The following is an 11,487-nucleotide window of genomic DNA, read 5'->3' as shown; positions in this document are numbered from 1 at the left end:
TTTATTATTATTATTATTATTATTATTATTATTATTATTATTATTATTATTATTATTATTATTATTATTATTATTATTATTTTGATTTATGTCACAATGTATGGTTAATCTAAAATCAATCACAGAGAGAATATACATGAGCGTTGTTTCTTACAACCTTATTGAAAGCTATAGGCCTATGTAATATTATTATTATGGCGAGTCGATTAGACGAGCGGTTAAGACAGGAGAACCGTAACATACAGCTATTTAATATCGTCGCTGGTTTGAACGGCATGCTTGCCTATGGTTCCGATGGTGGAACAAGTCTTCTCGGATAATTAAGGACTCTAAACCGTAGGTCCAGTGTACACAACTGTCTTGTGTGCACTTTAAAGAACTCAGTACATCATTCGAGAAGAGTAGGGGGTTACCCCGGTGTACTGGTCCATTTCCAGTCCCCAGTCCGGCCACAGAAGGACCGTTTACGACGCGGCAAATTCTTCTACCACACTACGTAAGCAAGATGATATTAATTAATTATTATTTCATTATTTTAAAGAATGATATGAAAAAACAAGTCTTTAATGAAGAATACGGAATCGGAAGAAGAGCAACGGCATGAATGCTTTGTGAAGTTCAAATCAAACACGTTGGAAGTGGGAAAAGAATTAAGAATATTGCTAAGAATTATTAAGATATCTAATTACTAAGCGTATAATACTGTATTAATTGGCAAGTAAAATGTTGAGAGTTCTGGCCTGTATATCCAGTGAGTCGGATGGTGCGATGGGTGCGTATACGCACCAAACCAAATTTGATAAGGTTCACATTTCCATGACAGTCGAGAATGCACTCCCATACATTTGTGGATTTCTGTTATTTAAAAATAAATTATTAAATTTGTACATGTTAACTAGTAATCTACCGGTACTCAGTCTGTCGTGATTCTGAAAAAAAAAAGTAATTTATCCATTTTATCCCTTTTTGAGAATTTGGTTTTAGGGCACCCTGTCTATATAATGGAAAGTGATCAAATACTTCAAACAATCTAGTAGAAATATGAAATTATTATCAGAGTTACGAATAAACCATCCACCAAAATATTATATTGAAAATTTGGCAATCAGCCAATCATGGAAGACAATTATGCATATTTAATTACTTTCCCAGGTGGTGGAGGCAATTATAATACAGTACAAAGTTTGGTTATATTCAAAGTACAATTATTGAAAGAATTGCATTATTCTTTTTCCTTTAAGAATAAGTTACCCTACTGCTTAAAAGTTGTTGTGGCTGTAATATGAATTTTAGACTAATATTATTAACTAAGATTATTAGGGTGAACTTTAAAGGGTAATTTCTTGGAAATCGGATGTAACATGTGTATAATAATATTGATAAACAATCAGAATTCTCTGTACTATAAAAACAGATGCGCTGGTTATGTTTAAATAACATAGAACGAACGTTACTTTGGAATGAAGATGACGCAATAAAGGTCGAAACGTCGAATCATGGCCTCCCTTTGTTTATTCGGAGTAACGTTCGTTCTATGTTCTCCGTACTATATCATGCTAAACATTTGAACATGCTGAAGCGGTGTGACAAAGTGTTCCGTTTAGACGTAAAATGGCCTACTTAACAGCAGACTGACTAGGCTCTGTTTCTGAGCAGCTTCTTTCTTTCTTTCTGGAAACATTTTAAAAGGCTACTAGTGGCAAACTACTGGATCGATTTTAATAAAACTTGGTCAGTAGGACTGGTGCCACCTCCCATTTATGGGGTGCACACACCTTAGGGTCAAAGGTCACATAGTGGTCATTAAGGTAAAAAAATGAATAAAAAACTTCTTTTGTCACAAATAACATAGCACAGTCTTGTCCTGGGCACATGCAATGGCATATGGCATGGCAATGGCATGTGTAAACTCTGTATCCGCGTCTGGTTCCAGGTTCCAGAAATCAGAATGTCGAGGTATCAAGATATTTTGTAATGTCGCCCTCAACGGCTATATAAACCATTATAATTCATTATAGTACAGTACGTTCCCTTCATGTTGCTTTATATTTATTACAGACCAACGTTAATACTGACAGTTATTCCGATTTGTTTAATATTATGTAAATCCAATTCCTAGAAGTCATAAATCCAAGCAAGATTCCATAGTATTATCATTTTGACTTTCCGCGGCCGGCACAACAATAACGTTTTTTAATAATACAAAATTCAGATTTATTTTTTTCAATTCAAAACGCCTGGAGGGCTTTAAACTAGAGGTTTGTGTAGGATTTCATTAAAGAAAATATTATCTCTGTGATATTATTAATACCAACCAATCACTTTATACTATGGAGCTAATACTAGATGGTTTCAGTGCGCGTTATGTAGAGTTCAGGTCACAGCAACTCATATCTCATTATGATTTGCATAATTGCGTTCGATGTGGATGGAATATTTTGTTTTCATTTTTTTTTTGCCTTGTGTCCCTAAGTGCTTAGGCTCACTGTGAAGGCCAGTCACGAAAATACGTGATTTATCCCAATTTCGACATCTCAGCATTTCATTATTGAAGCATAATTCCACACTGATCCTATGACTGCTGTGACTATCTCGCAGATAATGACAGTAATCAATTTATCACGCGGGGCGGTAAACATGCATTGCATTAAAACTACACTACTAAACGCACGATTTTCGCGCCAACATCTTTAATGGGATCGATGCGCTTTATACTCATTAGCCTCTGAAATATATATGTAGAAAGAGGACGAGAGAGATGCTCATTGAAAAGTAGCACTGGAGATAGATTACATTTTGACACTAGCACTTGTCGTGTCTATCAAACTGTTCACGGCAGCTGTCTCTTGTAGAGTGCATACGATTGTTTTTACTTTTTTTTTACAGAGCAACTATGGATATCTGCCGTTAGCAGGGAAGTGTATACAGTTATTATTAGAATTGCATAACAATGTATACTACACACATCTCGTTCTTGTTTTAAGTCATTATTTCTCTGCATTCATGTTGACACAGTTCGGTGGGAGCTACGTGAGCGCACCTGTAAATTTAAACAAATAACAACCGGGTAAATAGATTTTTTTAAATGCATACGTAAAGCACGAACATGCTTTTTTATATATACAATGATGTAATCATGCAAAGTGATATCAGTAGTCTGCAGTACGTTACTGAAGAACATGAAACTTTCTTAATAATAACTTCGGTAATAGTTTTAAAGGTACGGTAGTAATATAATAAATCTGTAGTAGGCTTATGCGATATTGGAAAAGAAGAGCTCAACAAAAGACCAGCGATGAAATAATAATATCTACTCACTTTGAAAAGCTATAGAATGCGAGTTGTGATCGAATTACATTAGGAGATTTTGTCCAAATTTCTGCAGTCAGATTGGCAGACTAATAGGCTTCCTGGCTATAATCACAGTTGGTCACGCTATAACTGCTTAATAATTAAGTCACTTATTATCTAAGTCATTAAGGTGGTCCAGTATTATTATTGGTCACACTAAAACGATAAGGGATCATGATTAGTGCATGATTAGTGCATGTTGGGTTGGACGGGTGTTTCCATACAATCGCTACACTGTCGCTATTGCGTTTTCACTGCAATCGTTACACTTTCTGATTCGACCAACCAATCCGCGTCTTATAGCCCAATATTGCTTCCTCTAGGCTGTGACTAGGAATATTTTGATAAAGTTGTACACTTTAGTGTAGGCCTACATTTGTACACATATTAGGCATATCCACTAAACAATCAATCTTTTAGCAAGGCGTTATCTATGCACTAATTTCGCCTGAAACATCTCATTAATTTCCATTATACTTTTGTCGTACAAAAAACGAAGTTATTTGATTGATATTCAGTAACTTTTTATTAAAATTTGGCATCATCTCACGAGAAAATTAGGTGTGATGATCATCGAGGAGAATCTGATGACGGTTAGCGAATTCAGTAGTCAGTCTCAGTGGTTATGATTCGTCGCCGCCAATTTGAAAAGGATGAACCTCGTCCAAGTTTGCCTATCTGGCGACGAAATTGGAGAGTCTTTCCGACAGAAGAAATGTAAACTCATTTACTTTTATTTCACTACAAATTTGTGTCGAAGCAAATTTGCAGTACAGGCCTATATATATATAAACATATATATATATTTATTTATATATATATACATATATACATATATATATATATATATATATATATATATAAATTCATATCAGATCGATCTAGTTCGATGATGTTCCACGTCTGTCTAGATGGTATAAATAATAAAACTGCAATTTTTTAAATAAAAGCCGGACGCGTTGACATAATTTGCAACATAAATATTTATTTAGCGACATTTTCGGCTGCCTTTCTCAGCGTAGGAGTGTTACGCTGAGAAAGACAGCAGATACTGCCGAAAATGTTGTTACATAAATATTTATATAAATAATAAATATATATATATATATATATAACTTGCGACATAGATATTTATGTAACAACATTTTCGGCAGTATCTGCTGCCTTTCTCAGCGCCACTCACTCGCCACTGAGGAAGGACTAGTGTTGTCCGAAAGCTCTGGTTCTATTTCTGGCTGTTTACTTACGTTTATTTTTTAGCTGTTGCTTATCATTTTTGTATCTCTACTGAGATCCAGCCATTGTTTCCCACAATATGTAGGCCTATATCAGGATTCAGTAACTGAAAGGAATCGGAAGTATGTATGTATGTATGCAAGAGCTTGTACAAATGAATGATACATTTACTTTCTATCATTGTCCGTCTTTCACTGTTTAAGATACATCAAAAACGGTCACACTCGATTAGATTTGACAGGCATACCTAATTAAACACAATGGAGCTATATATATAGCTTTATGTACTTCAGTATGTTTGTAGTAATGTCATCAATGTTTTTAATGCATGGCACCTTTCCATGAGTAGATGGAATTTTTTGAAAATGTATAAATGAATTGTTGACACTGTAAACCAATCAGTTGATAGTATCATTGAGCTAGTAGCACAGATGCGTGATATTGTAATCAATATTGGAATCTTCATTGCCAGTTACTGCTATGAGGGCGTACTTTACTCACCTGTAATCTGTCTCTTCATATCGTATGCTTTATTCATGTTCTGACTCCCTATCCAAACTAACGTGCGTTACCAAGCTGACGAATGACCGATTTTATAACATTACGGCAGACAAGAGTAAGTTGATGTTTATTTATTTGACGTTGCTCGTGTTGGTTGTATGTAATTGTTCTATTCTAGAGGCAATGTTTGCGATTCGTGCTTTTTTTTCTCCTCTTGATATGGACATTTGATTTGCATCGCCTTTATTAAGGTTAGAAAATCTGAAGAATATCATCGCTTGCCGAACTAGCGACGGAACAGCTTTGCAATATTTGTAACCCACGTATATCAGGAACGGATTTAGCTTAAATCTGCTTATGCTTAAAAGATTTCTTTTTTACCTTTTAAAGAATATCATCGTCCGACTATTTTAAAATTCTTAAGCACAAACAGAAGTTTTGATTTGTGCGACGAATTTAAAGGCTAACCCAATTCAGAAAATGATGCTAATTAATTAGGGCTGTTTGGTAACTTTGCAGTGGAAATTCTAATTTTAGAATACGCATCTCTCTGGATAACAACATTATATAGCCAGATTATCTTTAAGGATTCTAGATTTTAGTGAATAGAATATACAGTAGGGGCTAAGAATTTTTATGTAAAACTGTATTATTAGTTTTTATTGAAAATACCTGCCTTAGTACAGTAGTATCTTTATTAATAAGCACGTGTTAATCAATATAGCTGCCTTTGATATAAATCACCCTTGTATATGTTGGTACAGGTGATCATATTAATTTTTTGCGCGATTATGATTTATACAGTAGAGACTAACGGATACTATAATAATAATTACTATCAAGTCGAGCGTCATATATATATATATACATATATATATATATATATATATATGTATGTATATATATATATATATATATTTATGTACGGTACCGTATATATTCAGACATAAATATATTTTAAAGACCATTAGTATAGTAAAGTTTAGAAAGGATGCGGTATACGAGCCTTCTACATCAGGTTTTACATTCCAAAAATATTGTAAGAGAAGACATATAATTAATAATCAGAAATAAATCAAATAATGACCTATTAACAATCAGTAATATAGACACTGAGAGTATCAGTAAAATGATATTGGAATCTCCAGTAAATAATTGAGTAGTAAGGTTGTTTGCCCTATTAATAGCCTGAAGTATATTCATTTTAGAGAACTGAATTGAAAATTAATGAGGTTCGCATTTGACGAATGATTGCTAAGGAATGTAACGACTATATTTGCTGATATTTGAAAATGATTGGAATTAATGAGGGTCAATTAAGAATAGACATGAGCTATGTGAGACCAATAACTGAGTTTGTGCAGTTTGACAATCGTCGTGGCCGGAGTATTAAACTAATGATATCAAGTCGGTACAACACAGAACGTGCAGAATCATTTTAGACCACCCATTTGAATCTTACAGCATGTCATTAAATCTATTAGCGATAAATGAAAATAAAAATGAGACTTAAATTGCTACATAGATTTAGCAACACTTATAATAAAGTGTACAATTCTCCATACTAAAGACACGAGAAAGAGGTTTGTCAAAGCAATAAGAGCAGATCTTTGCGGTTAAGATACTTCCCTTCCAATGTTGTGACCCTGGGATCAAGCATTGTCACTGTATGTTTATTTTTTTTGTACCTACTGCAACCAAAATGTTAATAATGTATTTTGGATAATATGAATTAGGATGAATTAATATGAACTGCAAATTATTTCATACATTTTGTTGTATCATTTTCATAATTGTAAATCTCTTTGCACATTTCAGTTTCGTACTGCCGTTTGGCTTCAGTCAATTAGTAAAGTAAGCCTTAACTTTAGGCTTTCAAATTTTGTTTGACAAAAACATGTACGCATAAATGGATATAATAAAGGCATACAACATTTAATTATCAAAGAAACTTTGATAATCTGGACAGTTTCTAAGGTTTAGAAATGATGTGTGATAGTATATTAGGTGAGGTTTATAAAGGATGTGGCTTATCCACCAAAAGAAGAAGGTTCTTATAGATTGAGTATGCCAGTAACTTCTCCAGCAGTAGAGTATTAAAAGTCATGCAGATCAGTGATAGATTAGGAGAGACGTACGCGAGCCTAAAGAAAGTAAAGTTTAGATGCGTAGTTTGAGCCGGCCGTTTAGTAGGATTCAGAAGAGAAACGTGCTTCGAGCTCAGCAGTGATTACAAGAAAAGCAGAACAACCGATATGTAACATTTTATGTAGAAATAAGATCTTAAAAAGTACACAGTTGGATTTGAGGCCATGGTTATATATGTGAAGTAGTATCCCCAACTCTTTCATAAAGTATTAAGACAACCACACCCTTCATACTATAACAAATATCTAAAGATAATCAAACTTTAACAAATTAAAAAATGTAGGCCTGTCTATGGACCTGATTACAATAAAATATAGTCAGTAAAGTATCACTAGATTATACATATAGGCGTACACAATTGCATACACCATAACAATTTCCATTATGTTTAACAAATTGAAACACAGTCATTACATGGAGAATCGATAGACCTACAGCAAATGCTTATAACCAAATAGCTTTTTGACGGAAGTAATTTCCATATATTGAGGTAGAAAGTAAAGATACCTATACGTTTCAAAGAACACGGAAAGGTTTTTGAGAACAACAAAATAAAAAAAAAATGTCTACAAAATGAGATTTGTGGCCAATTAAATTTAGAAAGAAGTCAACATAATGTTTCACATTACCTACATGGTATGCGATATAAATAAAACATGCCGGTCATATGAATTGATAGGCCTACCATCATGAGTTTGAAAGGCTGAAATACCATTTAGCAGAGGAAATACAAGTGCCCAGTAGTTGTAAACTTTTACTGGTAATATCAACAAAGTGAGATTATGGTTCTGGGTTATTCTAAGAAAAGTATGTTACTGTACTTTGTGGATTATTTAAAATATGGATTGGACACTGCAGGGTATCTTTATATCGAGATATAGGAATAGTTTAATGTTATTTCACTTCCATATCACAACAATACTAATATCACAATAATAAAAAAAATCCGAAACACGTTTAATACAGTAGGCCGATTCGTTATTATGTGTTTATCCTTTTGTATGTATACTATTATTAGCAATAAGTTTAGTTTATATTTAAGTTCATTTTACCCTGCTAAACATATATAATATTGTTTACTATACTTTTGATTTGAACTGTATTTTAATTTCAGCTTAAGTATCCTTTGTAACCCTTGCTTTTTCCATTTATGTTTTGGACGTATTTTAATTACACTGATAAAAACAGTTTAAATTTTATCATCTTCGCATGAAGGCAGTGAATATGCTAGGTCATTAATAAAATTGTTAAAAATTCCTTCCCAATACTATTCTTAGACATATTAATATTAAGAATAATATTCGTAGACTTATTAATGGAGCAGCCGACTCTCACTGAATTATAGTAAAACTTTGCTCAAACTGGCCCTTACCAACATTTGTTGTATTGTACCGGTATGTATCGTAAACGTTGGTCAAATAAATGAAGTGAAATGACACCCGTTAAATCTGAATGTGGATTAACTAACCTCATCTTTTTTTCTCTCTTTTTCGTGGCGTGACCACCTTTATTCAAAGTAATCACCATTAAACAAACATTAAAACAGTACAATATTTCTTTCTATTTTAAATAGGGGTTTTTCAAGTAACATTTATATTCTATTTCTACCAGTTTTTATTATATTTTGCTGTTTTTAGGCCTATACAATTTTATAAAAATGTATAAGCTGGCCCTTACCAACATTTATTGTATTGTATCTATTGTAAATGTTGGTCGAATAAATGAAGTGAAAGGACACACGTTAAATCTGAATGTGGATTACTAACCTCATCTTGGTAAACAACGTTTCTGTTTTCTGTTATGTAGAGAGAAATGGATTTATCTTGGAGTCATAACCTATTAAGTGGGTTATGAATTTATGAACGATGAATCTTAAGTTGATGTTCAGAAATGAGTATTAGAAGAAAGGCAGACGTCTGAGCATCATCTTGACGTTGGTTTAGACTGAGATTAGAGGTTTGTAATGAGGTGTACAAAATGCCCGTCCAAGTCCAGTATTTAGGAAAGGGTTGCAATTTCTATAGGTTAATGAAATGGTCGTTTGATGGAAGTACTGTTTGGCCTAACATGAGTCCAGAAATACATATATGTGTTTAAAAATTAGATTCAAGATAGGATTTAGTATTAAAATTATATTTACTTTGCTCATTTTAGTCGAGCAGTAGAAGAGGGTCGGTAGTGGTTTGGCTAGTGACGTCAATGATTTAGATCTTGGAGCTATATTATTAGACGTACTGTATATGTTATTAGGTAATTGTGTTTGCCATCTATGCCGTGAGGCGTGGGTTATGGTTGTATTCTAGGATAAACACATAATATCGGACTGAATATCTACTAAAAGATACTTAGCTCATGCGTGTCTGACGTTGGTCCGGTTGAAAATATATTACATATAGTCAAATAGAACTATGACCATCAATCTAAATGTGAAAAAAGGGTAGTAACTAAAACTTATAGTAAACCTATATATGAATTGTCAATAAATCAGGCTCCTTTTGGCCTAATGAATATGTTAAACTAATGTCTGTTCGTCTAATGTAAACCAATTTTGTGGCGTGTTACACCTATGTGCTTTCACGACTCACGCTCCACCGTGACATTAGTGATCCTATTATATTCTCTGACAATTTTTAGGACCAAATTCCCTCTTTCAAACGGGTTGTGAAAGAGGGCAAATAGGCCAGAAGAAGCAGATATAAGAATTAACACATACACCCCAGTGTTTCCAACGTAGGGCTCCGAAGCGGGTTTATATAGGGCTACGACCTCTTCGTTACTCCACTGTGGGCCTTCCCGTTGTTTTTATAAAACCAATATTTGGGTAGTTAAAAAACGAATGTGCTGGTTAGTTTTGCGCCTAGTTGTTATTCATTATCACTATTCCCTCCTCCTCATCATCACAATAAATATCGGGTGTATCAGCTTGGCACCCTCATTATCCTTAATGACATTTTTCACTCTTTAAGTACAGTACTCGTCACCTTAATTGTACCGAATATGAATTATATGCCTATCCATGTGAAAAAAAACACTTTCCAATTATTATAGGTCTACTAAATAATAGAATAGCCTGTATAGCAATTGAAATACGAAAACAGGCAGCCGATATGTGCTTTGAGTGTTTTCAAAAATGTTATTTCTATTTTTTATTTAAATGTTATTGTTGCATGATTTGTATTGCATTTTATCTCCTCTATTACCTTTTATCGTTAACACTTTTTGTATACATGTTTACATGTTTTACGTTATTGTTATTTACAAAACATATTATTTTATATTTTATTACAGTTTAATTTAATTTTCTCTGTTTAACTTTTTAAAGAATAAAATGACAATTGGGAAACCAGTATAGCACATTTGTATCAAAAATTTAGTCAGTCAAAATATAATAAATATAATAATAATGATAATTATAGTAATAATAATCATCCTCTTCTCCATCTTGATCATAAATTATCATCACCATCATTTTTATCATTATCATCATTATTATCATCATAACATAGTTTTAATTATTATTCTAATATGTTAGATGCGTATATACGGTGTGTACTATAATAAATAGAATTGTGTTGTTATTGTAAAAATAAATCATTTAAATGCATAATGGATGTTTTATACTTGAAATAATTCGCACGTGTCATGCTTTTACACAAGTAAAGTACATAAGACAATTTAATTGATTGTATCGTTTGATTCGGATGCTAACGAAAATAACTTAATCCATCAAAGTGATATATAAATTCAAATCATAATTACTTTTAATATTGAAATCCATTTGAGGGACAGACAGCTAGTGACGTATACTTTCAATTCTTTAATACCAAAAAGAAGAAGAAGAAGAAAAAAAATGAGAATCCATAGTGTTATTGTTATTATTCCGTTTTCGGAGCGTACACCGAGAGTTCACAATGGTTTCTCTCATTAAATTTAAATACAAAGCACGATCGGCAGACATTTAAATTGTAAAACGATAGATCCAAAAGATAAATATTGGTACGTCTATGGGTCAGTAATTTAACATGGCCAAGACACTGTTCAGTGTTAGTTTAAATCGTAGCTTGGTTGATTACCTCTAAGCCCTTACTCTAAGCCGTGGATCAATTATGTCACTCGTGAGCTTAAATATGTTATCGCCAGAGACTCAGCAATTTTCAATATCCGTTCAAAAGAGCTGGAGAGAGATTTTGTTTACGTTATGGAACATAAGTCATGTGTGCGGTTGATAAGGATTAACGCACTCATTTGCAA

Source organism: Anneissia japonica, unplaced genomic scaffold (assembly GCF_011630105.1).
Source record: "Anneissia japonica isolate Jap-2015-1 unplaced genomic scaffold, ASM1163010v1 scaffold4415_len418423_cov169, whole genome shotgun sequence".
In the NCBI taxonomy this organism is placed as follows: Eukaryota; Metazoa; Echinodermata; class Crinoidea; order Comatulida; family Comatulidae; genus Anneissia; species Anneissia japonica.
Note: the sequence above shows the minus strand (reverse complement) of the source record.